Here is an 18964-nt window from a genome sequence, read left to right as displayed (position 1 = left end):
GTCCCCACAAAAAAGACCCTCCATTCACCATACATCAATCACCATGACAGATGGACTGAGGTGGGAGAAGCCTCTTCCTCAAGGACAGAGCCATGAGACCCCCATATGGCAAAGCTCCCCCGTCCAGGGACTGAGACTGAAACCCCTATCACAGGGGAGAAGGTGTGTGTGTGGAGGCCAGCTGATGTTTGCTGACCACTGGACCAAGAAGATAATGGTTCTCACCCATTGCTGACAACATGGACTATTGTATTTGTTTCCCCCTCCTTTGCAATTTTCAATAATAAAACCCCTGAGTTAGCTAGGAATTTTTGAGATCTCCCCTGATGTGAATACAACAGGTTTCGTCAACTGGACTTTGAAGGACTACATCGTTTTCCATGTCTGGTAGCTATATAACTCATTTCTTTTCCCCCCTCTTTTTCTTTATTCTTTCCCTTTTTTCTCTCTTCCACTCTCTCTAGCGCATTTTGCTGTGGTCATTCAATAAAGTACATTTGGTTTTTTTTATTATCACTGCAAAGCCCCTTGTCGTGTCAGTTTTTTGCACCCTGAGATCAGTAGAACAAACTATCGTGAATCTCGTTCACAAGGACAGATCGTGACACTAACACACCAGTTAGGTCAGTTTTAAAACAGAGATCATATTATATCTAAATATTAATGGCTCTAACTGCCAGTCAGTTAAAAAGAATGCAGAAAGCAATGTATGTATCTATAACAAAAAAAATGTGTAAGTTTTCTGCAAATTTTGACATGGATTGCGACATTAAAAGAATCATAGAATGTTAAGGAATTGGAATAGACCTTAAAGATCACTTAGTCCCAACTTCCCCTGCCATGGCCAGGAACACCTCCTACTAGACAATCTCCATTTTTCCCCCTATTTCTTCTGAAAAACGCAGGAATATTTCTTCACCAGTTCCAAGGAACTTCTATAGATAATATGGATCAATTGCCAAACAAACAATCTCCCATATGGAAATAGTTGTTTCTTACTGAAGTTCTGCCATTGTGTGCACTTCAAAGGATGCTGGTTTTCTTCTGATTCTTTGTTTCATCTTTTCATTAATCATCTAGCGCAGGATCTCCTTTCCAACAAATGCTAACTAAGAGAAAGGTATTTTCAACAGTACTTAAGTTGTTGGGAGAAGTTCAGAAAACAATCTACATGCTCAGCTACTAGAGGAAGATGCCACTGGAAGCGTTGCCAAAATTTAAAGGCTGGGAGAGCCTTCCAATACAGTTTGGAGCAGAAACTTGTTGGTAGCTTTGCTATTTTCTATTTAATACGGAGACAGTATTGACAGACACAGTGTCTATTAAGTTTTCTCATTAAAGTGTACATGGTGCTCTGCAAAATCACAAGATGAGAAACATTCCCTGATTCCAATTATCTATCTTATTCGGCAGGCAGTAGCTCACGTAAGAGAAATGACTGGTGAGAATACAGGTGATAGGAAGACTTACTGCTAGTCTTTGCTGGAACAAAGCAATAAAGGAAAAGGTTGAAAGCAAGCACAGGGTAAGATAGCATTAGGTGCGGACAAGAACTAAGTCATAGAGCACTTTGAAACAACAGGTTTTACAGATGCAGTCCTAAGGCAAAAAAGCTGAAATAGAGGAGTGATCAGGCAAATCAAGAACTGAAGAGTCTGAAAAGTGTCTTTTTCTTCCTGAAGTAGAAAAGCAGGAAGGGAAATGAGAGGCATTGAAGGGAAGGTATAGTGATGAGGGAGATGGAAAGATCAAAAGGAGAGCTGATCAGCAAAAGACATGGAAGCAGAATTTTAGAGTGAAATAGGTGTCTGATTTTTCTGAAAATACTTCTAAATGCATGCCAAGGTCATACCAGAAACTCTAAGATGCAGATAAAAGTACCTGCTTCTTAATTTTAAAAAAATGAGTTTGTACAATGGAAAGATAGTGAACTGAAAAAAGTAGGGAAGGTCTTTGGGCTAAAGCAGGAAACCAAGCCTACTGATTATCATGGGAAGTACTTACGATTTACCTATTTTTGTCCCACATTTTTCAGACAGAAATACACACACATTTGCTATTTAAAGCTTCCATCATAAATGCAATCCATAGGAAACTGTACCTACATTAACAGTAAGCCCTTACTTTGGTGCACAGAGAATATATGCAAAGAGGACACGTCTAGACTTTTCAAATATATAGCTACCCAGATATTCCTTCTAAATATTAGGACTCAGAAAAACACAGACCTTCCTCACAGTTTCCCAAGGTAGAATTATGAGACAGCAAAAGAAACACATGTCTAGGGAATTCCAGACATCTTGTATTCTTCTTAATGTCAGATTTATCATATGTATAGATATTGCTGCTATGTATGTTCAGTGTGCTTTCCAAAGCTTTCCTGCCTATAAACAGACTCAGTTTATCACTGGACAAATATTCCGTAATATTTTGGCAAATTTTAAGTACCTAGAACAGGGACCCAGTGACCCTGGAAATTCAGAGGACAGCACAGATTTTGGATTGGCAAGATTGAAATAGGTCAGCCTTTTCTTTCTTTCTTTCTTTGTAATTGGAGTGTGGAAGAGTTACAGACAGTGCTGATTTTCTATGGAAGGATGTTCCTGAATGAAAACACAAATGACTGGAAAGATTTTCATTGGCAATTATGCCAAAAAATGGTTTCACATAGACACAGAAAGAGCCTTTGCCACTTCGATGCTGCCCACGAGAAATCTAAATCCAGCACGTTTTTAAAAAATAGATGTAAAGTTGTTTATAGATGCATGGCTCCCTCAACACGGGGAATAACGTGCTCTGACTCCATGATTCAGAAGGCCGGACAATTGTTTTATGAAGCTATACTATGTTACGCTACATACTATCCTATTCTATTCTAATACTATCCTAAAACTGTATCAGACTAATAAAAACTCATGACCCTTTCAGACAAGGGAAGAACCATTAGGGAAACTGAACAGGGGGGGATGGAATAAACCATTTCCAAACATAGGAAAATCTAATATATTACAAATTAAACAATTAAAGCTCAAGAGCAAACTATAACACAGAACATGTGAAGTCTAGAAATTATCAGGAAATGTCCTTGCTCAATGCAGGGCCTTTGAATTACATGACCTTTAGAGATTCATTCCAACACAAAATATTCTATGACTCTGTGATCTTAAAAGCCTAGATCTAAGTCATAACATTGTAGAAAAAACTAACAATGTTATCTATGTACTTGTTTAATAGTACAGAAATACATCTTTAAAATATTATCTTCAGAGTAAATTTGAGAGAGAGAGAGATTCGTTTTGACTTCTCCAACTATGTCTCCCATAGCATAAAAAATTCCATTAAGAGGAAAGAAGAAAATGGTATAAATAGTATAGAGATCATTGTTGGAGCACAGGTAAAGGGCAATCCCAGTGATTTCATAACTTTAACCAGACAGACCAGTTCTTTGATGAGCACACCCTCCTGACCACATTCTATTTCAGTTGGCACAATGAACAGAGAAACCTAGAGAGCAGTTTTATACTGTGTAGCTCTTGACACAGATCATCTTCAGTATCCTATTCATGAATGCCACCTCAGCTTCCGACTTCACTTTCGCACAAGTGCTATTTACTCCCGTAATGCAAATACACATTTTGCAAGCATATGACAATGACTGCTTCCACGTTTATGTGAATTATACTAAAATTATCAGTGGACAACTATTCTGTAGCAATATGAATGTATGTGATGTTCCTTTGTCAAATGAAATCCATTTTACTGATAACCTTAAAGAATCAACATTTTCTTAACGTTGTTCACATGTAAGATAATGCTCTGCCTCCATCTGATTAAAGAACATAATTTAATACTTATTCTGCTTTTTCCTAACATTTTTGATTATCTGTTCTTTATGGAATTAATTCATTCCATCTCGTTTTGATCTCATTTCAGTTTGAGCAGGTTAAAATTTCAAAATTCATGCATGTTGAATAGATGTAATAATTTTTCAGATTGGATCATTAACTCAGAAAAAAGGCATTCTGTCCAACTTTGCAAGAAGCTTTGATAAGATGATTAAAAACAACAAATATGGGGAGCATGAGTTTGAAGTAGGACATGACAACCCCACCAGAATTAAATTAGAGAGAAGGATCTGGCCATGGTCCTAACGTGGGAGTCCAGAATACTACAGTAAGTTGGCAGTCACAAAGAGAGGTTCATATAACCATAGATATATTTACAAGTAACTTTTTTCTTTAAGGAGAATGGAATGGAATGGAATGGAATGGAATGGAATGGAATGGAATGGAATGGAATGGAACATTACATGTGAGACAGATTTACAATGTTCTTCTGCACTAACTGCCAATGTTGCCATATTGTTTTAAATGCACAGAAGTTTAATTTGTAAATTGCCATCAGGCTCTCTCTTGTAAATGTGCTTGCTGTTCTGCAGAAAATGTGTTCTATCCCAAACTGCCCTGCATCTGTTGTCTTTGCAGGAATAGACTAGGCAAATTACCACTGCCAGCAGGAGAGAATGCTTTTCTTTACATGCACCTTACCTGCCTGCCTTTTAGTGTGACGTGTAAACACAAACATGTGTGTAGTCTGGCACACCGACATGACACTGCACCCATCCGTTCAATGAATGATCAAATGTCAGTGTCAACTTAATCAAAAAATGGAATTTATTAATAACCAAGAGGCCAGTCTCTAACATGGTTTTTATTCTTTACGTGGCTATGCAACAGAAATAAATACAGCATCTTCATGATGTACTGAGTACCAGTTTGGCAGGTTAACAGGTGTGGAACAAGTGAATGAGGAGTAGAAATGCTACTTATCAGAGAACATATTGAAGAGAAAGCTCATTTTTCACAAATTATGGGCTTTTTATTGCTGGTAATGGAGAGAATATTAAAGTGAAGTCTATATTTCAGAAATGGGAAGACCAAATGATTTAAAACCCGTTTTATAATGACCTGCCTGGGAGTGAAGAATCAATTTCTTTTACAGCAAGAATCTGTTAATATCATGGGAGTGAGGAATATAAGACAATGAGGAAAAGAAAGGACAGATCCTTTCTCCTATCTATATTTTCATATGTTTGATTACAGATACTGCTGTCATTATTTCTGTACTATTTTTTAAGAAAATAAATAATTCTTTAAAAAAAAAGAAACATGCATATATTTATAAAGTACTATAAAAAGAAGTGTGGTTACAATGTTTTGCAGCTGTCTTTTTATTAACAAACTATAGGTGGTACATTTCTTCCAGAAATTTTGCCCACTTAATTGGACTGATACTCTTCTGTAATTTTGAAAATTATCCCCAGTACAATATCTTAAAGCTCACTTTCCTTATGGCAATATAGGCTAAAAGTGTTTGGGTGAGTACCAGAAGCTATTTAATGTGATTTCTGTCTCAGCACTGGAGGTGCTGGATTCTCCTTCCTAAAGTCACAGTACTGATCTTCACACTAAAAGCACACTGAGTTTTGACAACTTTTTTGCTCTTTTGCAGGCATTACAGAAAACAGAGGCCAGAGCTCACCATCACTGCTGCTTGCAGTGTGTTCTGCAAGTCAAAGGTCTGCCATCCAACACCAAGACTCACCTCTTCAACATCCCCTGGCATTTCTGCACTGTTGCATGTGGACACTGTCTTCATCCTTTGACACTAGGTGGGTTCAGTGGGTATCTTGCACCGGGGATAACCAGGCTGCGTTCATCCTGATGACTCAGCAGACACCACAAGCAGAAGGTGACAGACCTCTTCCTCCAATACCAAAAGGTACATCTAGAAAAACAGACTACTAGACATGATTCATTATCTATTTCCCTAAACTCTGTTTCCTTCTGATTTTTCATAATTTTCATACTTATCTAATATCATTTTCTCCAATAATCAGTATTCTGTAACTCTTTCCTACTCTGAATCATCAATTTTTAAATGAATTTAGACAAGGTTGAAGGAAAAATCTAGTCCTATTAATGGTAGGGGATGTAAAAAGTCCTAGGCCCACACATCCACCTATACCAACACTTCACAAAGGGCATCTGAGGCACATAAAATTGGCCTTCCAAGCAACATTGAAACAGAACAAAATGTTATTTTCATAACATTATGGGTCTAAGCAGAGAGACAATGAAATGCTACTAACAGCACCTGAGTCAGATCTGATGACCTTTGTGCAAAACACTGCAGGAGAATTTTTAAGACATGATTTTATATTAAATAATAGATTTTACAGATATGGATATTACCTTATTAAATTCCCTATTTTTGCTTGCTATAAGGAAGCATAAGGCAAAACAAAAATTGTGTAATACAATGGAGATCTTCCTTATGGTCGTCAAACAACAAGTCTGTCAAAAGGATATGTATCTGTCCTTGTGCTGAGCAAACAAAGAAGGATTGCAGTGCCTCTTTTGACTCATAGCAGAGCTGCAGAAAAGGCTTCACAGAGGTACAATACTCAGCAAAGTTCTTTTTATTTTTACCACACACTCCCATATCTTTGCAAAAACTCAAAACTAGCTGTAAAACTACAGCCACACTGAACATTAGATATATAATTCTTGCTAGGCATACATTTCTAATTCTTTTGTTTACACTTTGCATTTTAAAAAGTTCTGTAAACTTAAAATTATTAATATAAATCCATAAATTGCAAATGGCAATCATCAGGATATCAAAAGCAACATGTAAATATCTTGCTGACTTAAAACAACTAGAAAGCAAAGACAGTATTTATATGAGCCAAGTTAATTTTTTCAGGAATACTGCTCACAATAATATCATGGTAGCACATAAAACAACCTCACATTTTATAAAAGATATTTATTTTCTAATGAGACATAAGGATTGTATCCTGCAGGAAGTTTTCAGTGAGTAGACATTTAAGGAGAAGACTGAAGGCTTAATACTACAAAGAGATTATTTGGAGTTCAGCCACATGCAACAGTGCAAAATTCACAGCCTCCCAACAAAAATAGATCACAGCAATACAGGTTAGTGTAAGTCAGATCCTAATAATATGGCAGTACCAAAACTTGACGCCATTTAATACATGCATTGTTTTTCCATGGCTTGGGTTTTGGTGGGGAGCGAAGAAGCCAGCCATGGAAGTGATTTTCTGTGAGAAGCTTCCTCCATGCCTAGCAAAGCCAATCTCTTGCTGGCTCTGAGAATAGACATGCTGCCAAGGCAGTTAGAGAAGTCGGCAACCTCTGTGATGACATATTCAAGACGGAAATCAAAAACACACACAGTTCTTCTTTTCCGAGGGGTGAGGGAGCGCCATGGCCAGGGCCACATGGCCGCTGCCACCTCAGCATGGCCAGCAGTGACCTGTGCCTGCCTGGCCATTTATAGCCTGCCGTGCCACCGACAGAAAGGCAGGGGTGGCATCAGCGGCTTCTCTTTCCCGGCACCACCACACAGCCATGTGGGTGCCATGGCTGCAGACATGTCGACACGATCTGCAGTGTACTGTGCCTGCTTGGCCACTTTTAGCCAGCCCTGCTGCTGGCCCAAGGGCAGGGACAGCGGTAGTGGTGTCTCCTCGCAGGCGCCCTGCATCGAGAGAGGGGCTGAATGGTGCCAGCGCCGTGCTGGCCAGAGCTGCCCACGCGGTGCCAGCCAGCCACGTGGCCAGTAGCAGAAACATAGCGAGCGACTCTTTGGCACAGAGCCCAGATGAGATCAGCCTTTCAGCACTGCAAAACCCCATAAATACTTTTCAGCTGATAGAACTTGAGAACAAAGAAACCCACAGACAAAAATTTTCTTCCAAGTCAGAGAAATGGAAAAGGTGAGGACACCTGAGGAGAACCAAAATGGCAGCACTGAGGTAAATAAAGAAAGAGGAAGAAGTGCTCCGAGTGCCAGAGGCAAAATTTTCTTTTGCAAACTGTTGTAAAAGACTATAGTTAAGCAAGTTGTCCCCCTGCATCTCACTGGGTCCACGAGAGATGCAGAGGTCCACTCGCTGGACAGAGCGAGTGGATGCCAAAAGGAGACATTTGCGACTCATGCAGACAAGCGACTCACAGGCATCAGTTTTGGGAAGCCTGTTTTGCCTGTGAGAAGCTCTCACGTTTGCACCAGATTGGGTGGGGTTGCTGCTCATGAGAGGAGAACCAAATTGGAGAAGTTCACAGAGAAGTGTCTCCCATGATGGGGGGACCCCACATTACAACAAAAGAAACAGAGTGAATGAACAGAAGAAAATTAGACGTGACAAACTGACAAAAAACCCATGTTTTGTCTCCCTGCATTATCAATGAGAAAGAGGGAGGGGCTGGGAAGAAAAAAGTGTTCTAAAAGTTTATTTTTATATAATTCTCTTTTAATTTTGTTAATAATAAATTTTTTGTTATATCTTCTAAGTTTAAGCTTATTTTGCCGTTAGTGTTTTCTCCTAATCTTTATCTCAACATATGAACCCTTCAGGGGTTTTTTCCCTCCTCTGTTCAACTGTAGCAGAGGAAAAGGAATGGATAGTTTTTTGTGAGTACTTGATGCTTAGCCAGCATCCAACCACAACATTAGGCTAATATGAAGTTACAACCAGTACTTCCAAATTCCCCTCAGTCACACTTCTTCACGGCCAATAGTACTCCAGCAGAAGTAGGAGGGGAAAAGTTAAGACACAAACAGGAAGCTGTTGGTTCCTTAGAATATGGATTATTTGTGAAAACAATGTACTTTGAGTAAAACTACCAAAATGTCATTAACCTAATGTTTTCTCTAGGCAGTAAGACATGCAGCAGCTGAAGATCTGCAACAAAGCTGCAGGTTGAATGCACAGAAAATAATATTTTTTGAAATACAATATAATTTTTCCTCACAAATTTTCCTGCTCCTCAGTAATCTGTCACAAACAGATACTATGCCCAAATCTATAACATGCCATTGAGGGTTTCACAACCAACCACAATGGAGGAGCAGGGGATAGGAAGAACCTTGAATTATTACTGCACATAACTTAGTTTTGATTTTTCTTTACTTCATCTACTAGAAATACAAGACCCTCAACACCAAAAATCAGCAGACTTACACCAACTTCAAGAAAGATTATACTATCTCCCCCTCTTGTGTATGTAGAGGTAAGCATTCTGCAGCAATGTTCAAGAGAAAAAGGTCTACCAGAAAGGAAAAGAACGGGTGATTAAACTCAGCAGTTTACAGTGAGGGCCTGCCTTCTGTTCACATTTTGTTCTTAGTGCACCTGAAACCACCAAGCAGCTACACACTATTGGGTGATGTCTGATGCCAGAAATGTTTCCTGGTTACAACATAATATCACATATATAATTTGTGCCAATTTACATAGAGTCTATTTTACTCTATCTAGCTGAGACACAAATAAACGAATAATTAATATATGTACAATTTGTCATCTGCCATTTGAAGACAAGCCAGAGCTACTCTGACAGCAAAGAACTGGGATAATGAAGAAAAGAAAGAAATTTGTTGTACATAATCTCCTACTGATTTGTTTTTTTCTTTGAAGTCATCAAGGATATCTGTTGCAGCTGTCACATCACTTCACAAGCACTGCTTTTATTCCAAAGTTCAAGAGAAAACAAAAAAAAAAAAACAAAAACAACAACGAAAAAAAGATAAATGAGAAACAAAAAATAAAGAAGAAGTATGTAAAGAAATTTTTGAAAAGTAAAGAAAGGACACAAAAAAAAAAAAAAAAAAAAAAAAAAGCCCCAAACTACTGTGAAGAGAAAAAGGGGAAATAAAGACCAGTCAAAATTAAACTTAGGAAGTTCAGAGGATGGGAAGAAAAACAAGTAAGATTCAGCACAGCAAGGCTTATGTATTAAATGTTATAGTTTCATCAAGTCCTCAAATCTCTTGAAAGCTGTCTTTGTATATACAGCATTTTAAAAGTCACAAAAGGAAATAGGAAAATAAGTAAATGCACTAGCTTTCGTGGACTTTTTTTTTAAGAAGGTAAATGCTGCTAACAGAGCTCTTTGCAACGGTCCAAAATGAATAAATAACACACTGTCTGCCATTTTTTTTATTGTAATGTTTTTCTCCTGCTTTTTAAATTCTTTCCTCAAAAATGTTTTAATGTTTTGGGTTGGTTTTTTTTTTTTTTTACAGAATGTCTTACAATTTTGTCTTCTTAAATTTCACCAGAGACTTGCAAATCAAACCAGATCTCACTGATTTGATAGCTGCATTTATATGGTCCAATGGAATACAATGTGTTAGTGTCATTCTCTCCAGAAGGTGAGTTTATTAGCAAGCTCTCCCTCCCCTGTTTCTCCAGTAAGGTGATGTGATTAGCAGGGGTATCAAGGAGGTTGTCAGCAGGTGGATAGAGAGAGATGTAAGGTGCCACTTGGTTTTCTTAGCTTGTGACCTTTGCTCACATGACAGTGAAAAACAAAACCACATCTTTGACACAATATAATTAGGACCCTTGCATTTCACCAGGTCAGGAAAAGAGACAAAAGAACAATACTTGTTTTGCAGCCCCAGTAATTAGTCCTGGAGGATTTCTCCAACAGCTACTGTTGGCAAAGAGAGCCTATGGAAAGAGCCACCACTCTTCCTGTATATGCCGGCTGAGGAGACTGCTTCCTGCTTGAAATTCAAATGAGCACAGCTCTGACCTTTACTGTCACATTTTTCATTTCATTGACAGTTTACAAGGCCTCTCCACCATGCAGGTCATGTTTTAGTTTAAACAGAAATACTCTCATAGGTGTTAGATGCTAGTTAATGATTATACTGAAATAATTCTAATTAGGCTCTGTTGTTACATGCTGTCCTTTGGGGGCTGCTGCTGTTGTCACATAAAGTATTTTGTAGAAAAATAATTGGCCTGAAATCTTCTTTATTCTATTTTTTTTTTTTTTTTACTTTTTACATGATTCTGTATTTGATCATGAGAACCACTGCACAAAACTCTTAGCAATGGCTCCTACCCATCATCCCACAGTTCAAAAAATGAAGGCAGGCAGGAAGACTTAAGAGATGCATGACATTTCTGAAATTTATTAACATGATCTGAGGAGGAAAATGTGTATTTTTTTTTTCAATTTTCTAACCCACTATCTTGCCATTTCTCTAAGAACCTGGTTCATACTGCAGCCAGGGGATGTTTGTGGGCCAGGGAGGCACTGCTATGCTTCATGCACTGTTGGGATGACTGGGATTAGGGAAAGCAGGAGGGAATATAAGTCTGCTGAAGAACGGAGAAATATGACAGAGAAGAGTACTGCAAGTAGAAAGTGAAGAAATGCAAATGGGGTAGAGAAGGTTTCATTTCAACCTTTTATATTTGGCAAGGGACATTAATATCATATGTTAGAGTGCTAGAAGGGAATCTCAGCCACTGCTTCTCTCTCAAACATGGCCTCTTTCAAAAGATGTCATGCAAGTGCCACTCTTTTCTGTGTAGCTTACGTTTTTAAAATGTAAAGTGGTTTTGGATGGGGAGGGAAAAAAGAAAAAAAAAAAAGGAAAAAAAAAAAAAGATAAATCCTAGAATCTGAATTGCAGAAACTCAAATCATCCTGTTACTAGAGTGATAGTCAAGAATTTAGAAGCTTAAAATTAGTCAATCTGTAAAGTTCAGATAAACTCTCTGAAAATATTCAAGGCCCTTTCAATACAAGACAGAGACTTCTTCTTCATTAACTGTCGTTTTCTCTCTTCTTATTTATGAAACAATCTTTTTTGTGATGAGCAACTGAGTTTTTAATCAAAATATTGCTAGTTCAGGCTGTTGAACTGTAGTCTTTTTTCTACTAGCAGCAATGTCAACTGCAGAGTTATCAGGACAAATTCTGCAGTATTTGTAAAGCAGTAAATCCACAATCAATGTATTCATGGGAACAGATTTCCAGTTTGTACTCCAGGTACACATTATAGTTGGCCCATTACCTGCAAGTATTTTCTTGGCTACTACTACTACCAGTCTACAGCCATGGCAATACATTACTAATACCTTTATCACTGCCTAAATGAGGCATCAATAATTCAATTCCCATTTAAAAAAAACAGGAAATTATTCATACCATCAGCCCTCACCATCAATAACAGAAGTAAACCTAACTATCTCATTATCCAATTGCAATGTGTGCAAACAGAACTGCCTGTTGTTGACAATAAATATTTGATAGGTGAGGAAACAGGAAGGGTAAACCAAGGATGTATGGAGTGGCTGCTTTATAGTTACCACAAGAATTGACCCAGATGGCAATGGTTTACCCTGCTTGTACCTCAACTTATTTTCTTTTCATCTCGACAAGAAAGTGATCCCAGCTGGGCTGGATATCAACCATGGATACAAACCATCTGTTCTTTTCCTGTCTTTGTTTATGGTATTAAGTCAAGCTAAATACCCAGGTTCCTATCAATTTCTGTAATTCCCATATTGTTTTCTTTTAAATTAGCAATGAAGTGATAACTGCAGGGATCAATTAACAATATACAAATAACAAAATATTTACTTACTAAGGGTGCTTGAGCATGCTGTGATTTTGCCTATGTTCAGGAAAGGCTGTTGCTAATTTTAGTGTAGCTTTAGCTTTATATTTACCAGTGAAATCTAATCTATTCCTACAGAGTTTGGCAGAATGTAGTATATTTTATGTATCAATTATAAAACTTGCAAAGAAATAAGGAATCAGCTTTTGGAAACATCAACCAACGGCAGAGTCAGATGTCCAGGATCTAAATGTCAGCTTTTCTCCCACTTGGAAGATGTTTTAAGCTCAACCACTTTCACCTGAATTTTCACCACCACTGCACTCAGAGGACAGTGATTCCTATAAACATGTCACGATTTCTTTCTGAAGTAAAATCACCCGTATGTTACTTCAGGAAGGATATGCTGTTAAGATACATGAGCATAATTCTCCAGGAGATCAGTCAACTTTTTCACACTGGGCTTTAGCACATCTCCAGTGAGATCAAAGAGCATCTTTCACATGGCTGACTGCAAAGCCTAAGCTATGCCAGACCTGCTGCTGGGGTATGACACCATCCTTTGCCTCCAAGAGCCTCAGAAATGGTCCAAGTATCATGTGACAAAAGCATCCAAATCTGTAAAACCATCTGCAGTCCAAAAGATGAGCCAGTATTGTTTCGCTTCACACATGTCAAGGGTGCTTTGCAAAAGTGAGAGGACAAGAAAATGGTATCACTGATAAAATGGTTAAAAAACAAAAAAGGAATTTCTAGTAGTCATTTTGCAGGCAGTAAAGGGAAGCTGTTTCCAAAGGAAAAGTGCAAGGTCAGTGTCTGACTGCGCCTCATGAAGCCTAGATAGAGGTCAGCTTGACACAGGAAACTGTAGTGTGCCCTGTGAAAATAGCTAGGATCCTTTATAATAACAGAGCTTAGGTGTGTGTATGTACTGTCCACCAGACACATTCTCTCCATGGTGTTATTGTGCTGATAAAATTGTTTACTGAAAGAGCAAACCAAACATTTTTAAACATTTAAACATAATTAATTTATGAAATATTCATCTGTCAAAAAAAATTCCATTATAAAATTGTAAATAAAATAAAAACAAATAATTGAATGCAAATAAAAGAGAAAATTATAAAGGGGGGGGAAAAAAGCCCCAACAAAACAAAAAACCCACAAGTTCCAGGCTGTCTCTGCAAAATTACACATCAGTGAGAGCAAATTATATACATATTACCACACCTACAGCATTACACCCACCAGCACGAAAAGCACAGCTACTTACAAGCACTAACAATTCTTGGCCACTGCCCTACCACACATTAAGCAAGAAGAACATGTAACTCTTACAGGAGTCAATGTTAGGTACAAGAACTTCTGGAAGAAATCAGCAGGTCCTGAGGCTCTTTTGCTCAGTACTGGTTGACATAAACATTTTGGTTGCACTGTGCTTCTATCAGCATGTCTCAGTGTGCTGCAATATGGCTCTTCACTTTCATGGGCATATTTTGATACAGAAGAGTTAGCTGCATTGTAATTTCCCTTCTTCTAATTCACTTCCCTTCCTCTAACCACCTCTAATCCCTTTCTGGAAGTCTTTCTTCAGAAGCTTCTTTAAAATTTAGTGAAGAGAATAAGAGTGTATATGGGGCCTGCTCTGAGAATTCCTGAGAAATAGTGAGTGAGGCACAGGCAAACAGGGCAAGAGATGCAGGGGAAACATTAGATGGGGACCAGAAGGTAAAATGCTTTATTTCAAGAATAAATGGAATTTTCATATTTCTATAATACTTCTATTAACTCTGTTGTCTGCAAATATTTTTACAAGCAATAGGAACATACGCTAGCCTTCTCAGTGGAAATTAGGAGAGAATTGCTTGGGCTGACATTAAAGGATGAGCAAGTCACTCATACAATATCTAGTATTGAATATTTAATACACATACTGCCAGTTCTATTGTAAATAAAGAGACTGAATAAGTCAGATGACAGAAACTGAAGTGTGATGCAGGTTGCACTCCTTTAAAAAATCCTAAAACCAAAAAAATGAGCCAAGAAAATAAAAGATATTGTCAAAACATTAGAAAGAAAAGAAAATTTGTCAAGGTCATGGTGTGAGTCATCTGTCTCAATTCTGTTGACAGATTAATGTGTGTAGCTAAAAACTGTGGTGTCCTTTGCAAAAAACACAGTGTTCCACACATATCCAGTGTAGATGCAGCATTGCTGGAAAGGGCCAGACCTTTCTGCAGTAACAGCAGAAGGTGTTGGGTATATTGGATACATATCAAATGACAACCCTGTTGTTATTGCAGCTCTTGGGGGTGGAGAGTTATCTGTTCAAAACTGACATTTTGAGATATCAGCTTTATTTTGGGAAATACTTGTATGTCCCTAGTAAGTTTTTTTACTAGAATGTCTTTTCTGTGTGCATTTGTTTTCTCACAATAAACAAAGTTAATTTTTTTAAAAAATGTGCAGTGAAATCTCCAATATTTTCAGCATCTATCACTCCTAGAAGTACATAATTGTGCAACTATTTGCTTTGTTTAAATTTAAAATCTTGAAAGGAAGTTAAATTCTCAAACTGGAAAAAATAAATCAATATTTTTAATTCTTTTTCTTTTTTTCTTATTCCTTCTGTTCCATAATTTATTTTTGGTCTTTGCAAAATGTAGTTTATAGATAACCTCTTTGGTTAGCACCAATTTTATTTGATCAAACCTGTCCTACCCACCACCTCCATGTATATCTCTCCCTGTTCCCACTCCTGACAACGACAAGCACTGACTTAGACAGCCTTAGCAAGCTGCTAATGCTGTGGATTAGTGTGTTCTGCCTTGAGTGAAATCAAGTTCTCTGCCCTTTGGGGACAGCACAGCCATCAGGTTTAATTTCATTTTCTGATATTTTAGCAGTCATGTCAGGACTGCTGCAGACAAGTGAGAATGAAACGCCTTTTTGACAACAGTCTTCAGCACACCCCGGGAAAGGACATGTATATGATTTTATATGAGAAGAGGAAGTCAGAGGCTATCAAACATATAGACAATAGGACTAAATCAAACATCAAAGTGATAGATCTCAAATATAACTGGATATGCACTTGATACTTTTCACAGTGTTTCCTTTTATTATTTCCCAGTTTTGCTACACTCTATAGGACAATTTAATTCAGTGTGTTTGTCCAGAAGTGAAATTTGTATTCTTTTATGTTTCTAAAATGCAACCATACAGAGAAGCTAAAGGAAAATAATTATATAATTATATCACCTCAAGAAAATCCCACCCAAAAAAAAAAAAAAAAAAAAATCTGATCTATCAAACAAAAAAAGTTACAGGATACATACCTTTATATCTTTTTTCCAAGTGGATGAACATTTTCTATATTATCCTTTGTCTGATAAAAATTCAGAGTTTTCTGAATATATAATAATATGCTAAAACAAGGTGAAAATATTTGGAGTAACCAGTGAGAGCTCTTCCTTTGCAAGTGGATTAAGATTCTGATATCAAATTTTTTTGTCTCAGAAAAACCCTCTGCACCTTTACACGGAAATACACATTAACACAGTGAATTTCTTCCCACAAGTGCCTGAATTTCCTCCCCAGTCACAACACATTATTAAAATTAACTAATAAAAAGCAGATGTAAGATCATTATCTGTAATGAGTGCTTTCAACACTCCCTACCCACTAGCATCTGACGAAAACATGCAAAGCAGACTGTGAAACAAAATTATGCAGAAGTGGCAGTAGTAAGCAGTTTTTGGACTTCCACATTTTCTGACAAGTGAACCATTGACTATAACTGATTGCTTTAATAGGTTTGAAAACCAAATGCACTGAATTCAGGGGCAAAGTAGTTGATGATCTCCGTAAACTTTGAATAAGACTCTATATGGATAAAGTTAGAGGTCTAAAGTCTGTAAAATAGAATTCTTTTGGAGATATGAATGAAGGACTGAGAGTAAAGATTGCATAACTGTCATTCTTGGATTTGGGGGAGGGGATGGGAGGGATGGAGGGGGGAATTAAAAAGGACATCAAGGTGCCAGATATAAAATTCAGACATATTTATGCAATCAGTCACAATACGTGTATGATCCTAGCAGAAAACTTCTCTAGGCAGCTATCTATCTATCTGGAAGAAATCCTCTGGAGGCTTAATGGCTGTGTCCAAGTTAAATGATAGGAGTAAAAGGCAGAGGTTCTGCTGTAAAACAGATTTCTATGCTATAAATCATAACTTCTCCTAGGAATACAAATAATAGGAAATAATTATATAAAAGTACATGTAAATGGAAAAAAAAATTAAATACACATATTGCTAAGCCAAGTTCTGTTCTTCACGCATTTCAAAACTTCCATTGACTACTGTAGAGGCCTTGTAGTGTGACAACTGAAACCAGGATACAGATGAACTGGGCAATCACTGTCAGCTACTGATGCCCCTCACCTGTGAAGTGTAGAGGTCTGGTTCCCTGTAAAAATTTCCATTTCTTGGACTGACAGGCTGTACAGGTTAGACAGTCAGAGATCCTGGGTTTGGAAGGTCAGATTTGCTATGATATGTATTTCCCTACTGGTAATGATGGAGGGAGGGCTGCAGTGAGGTGTTGGAGTATCCCTGGCACAAAAATTTGATGCCCAATTAGGTTTAGAAATAGAGACAAAGAGTTGATGCCCAATTAGGTTTAGATAAAGCTCTTCTCTGTAAACCTCAATTACCTGTGATGCCTTATGACATTCAGCGTTTACAAAGTATAATTACACAATAGTGTCTGACATTTAATGTCTATGGATAATTTAAAAGACTTCTACTTCAAAAGGGCTGCTTATGAGCAACAGTAATCACTTCAATTAGCTTGGCACCATTACAATGTAACAAGACCATTTGACTGCCTATTAGGACCAGCCAAGCTCTTCGAGTGTGTTAATTTAGCAGTCATTGCTAATTTCTGGGCTTTGCTGCATTTGCATAGGAAAACATAGCCCTGTTAGCCAGAAAGGGAGTTTTATTCCTGCAGCAACTTCCTATTCTTAGTGAGGTTTTTGTGCTGTTGTTTTCAGCCAGAAACATATTTCAAATCATGAACTATTGAGAGAAAGAGGAGTTTGATTCACCAAGGGTCTTTTTCAGGATCTAGGTCTTAATTATTAATATAGTTTTCAAGTTATTTTTTTTTTTTTTAGCTGCTCAAGACAAGAGATCCCTGGATTAAAGAGAAGGGGGGAAAAATTTCTCAATCTCTTCCATGACCACTTTATACAGTATTAAGGATTTATCCTGAGGGAACTATCAGTATCTTCAGGTTTTTCCCGAAGCTCGTTGAGGCCTTCTTTAAATTTACTGGCCAGTCAAGGTATTATGGGGACTGTGGCCCGCTAGGGTGTTACATCACCGCAGATGCTTCTCTGTTTTCAAGCACTTGATATACAGTATGAAATTCTGCAGAAGCAGGAAAGCTCTGTAAAGTAGAAGAGTTGTACAGGGAGAAATCTTATCATCAGTTTAGTAATTCCCTTTAAACTATTGGGACTAATTAAAGGACTGAAGTGGAAAGATAAGACTTGTTTGTGCCTCTGCATGAGAATAGGTAGGACCTACGATGGCTAGGAGCAACCAGCAAAAGCTGAAACATCAGATCCTGTTAAAGAATAGTTCCCAAATAATTTTTTTTAAAAAAACTTTCACAGAATCCAAAACCAAAACCAGACAATATGAGGGCTAGTCCTCCTCATGAAAAATCTCAGCACAGATGCTGAAATGTACATGAATATAAATTGAACAATCCATTTATTAATTGGAAGACTTAGCAGTGAGTGGTCAGCATGTGTAGCCCTGCCATAAGCTCAAAAGTGTCTTGTCTGTCACTTAAGGGAAATTTCATAATGTCATCGCTGCCTTCCATTAAAGTGATGTTCATTTTTTAAAATACTACAGGCAATAATTTCTGTAAGGGATTATAAATATAGACCTTACTTTTAATGCTTAATATTTCTACAGTACAGATGGTGAATTAACTCAATTACAATAAAGCAAATACCTACAACAATAAAATTTCTGGCAAAGGGATAGCCAAAAAAAAAAGCATCTTCCCTCATCTAAGTCTAGTGGTGTTTTACTATCTTTAGTAACAATAAGTAGTCCAAAATATACTTATAATACCTAAATATCATTGAAATTTGATCTCTTGGATAGTACCAAGGAATTGTAGTGGAGACTAGGCTGAATATGAGCCAAAAATATGCTCTCACCACAAAATAAGACAAACCTCATAGAGAATACATTTGGACTTTGTCCAGAAGATGGAGGAAAATTATTGTAGATTTTCTTTGGCACTGCTAACTTGGCACCAGCAATATTGTGTTCAGCTTTGGCACCATTTTCTGCATAATTTAAATCAGTGACTATATTTTTAAGAAAATAATCTTGAAGATAAATGCTAAAGTGACCTAAACCTTTCATCTATGTATGCCTGGTCGGGAATGCTTACAAACCACTCCACCGCCCCCCCCC

This window comes from Onychostruthus taczanowskii, unplaced genomic scaffold, assembly GCF_017590055.1.
Source record: "Onychostruthus taczanowskii isolate IOZ18803 unplaced genomic scaffold, ASM1759005v1 scaffold129, whole genome shotgun sequence".
Taxonomy (NCBI): Eukaryota; Metazoa; Chordata; class Aves; order Passeriformes; family Passeridae; genus Onychostruthus; species Onychostruthus taczanowskii.
The sequence above is the reverse complement of the archived record's forward strand: the minus strand, read 5'-3'. Positions refer to the sequence as shown.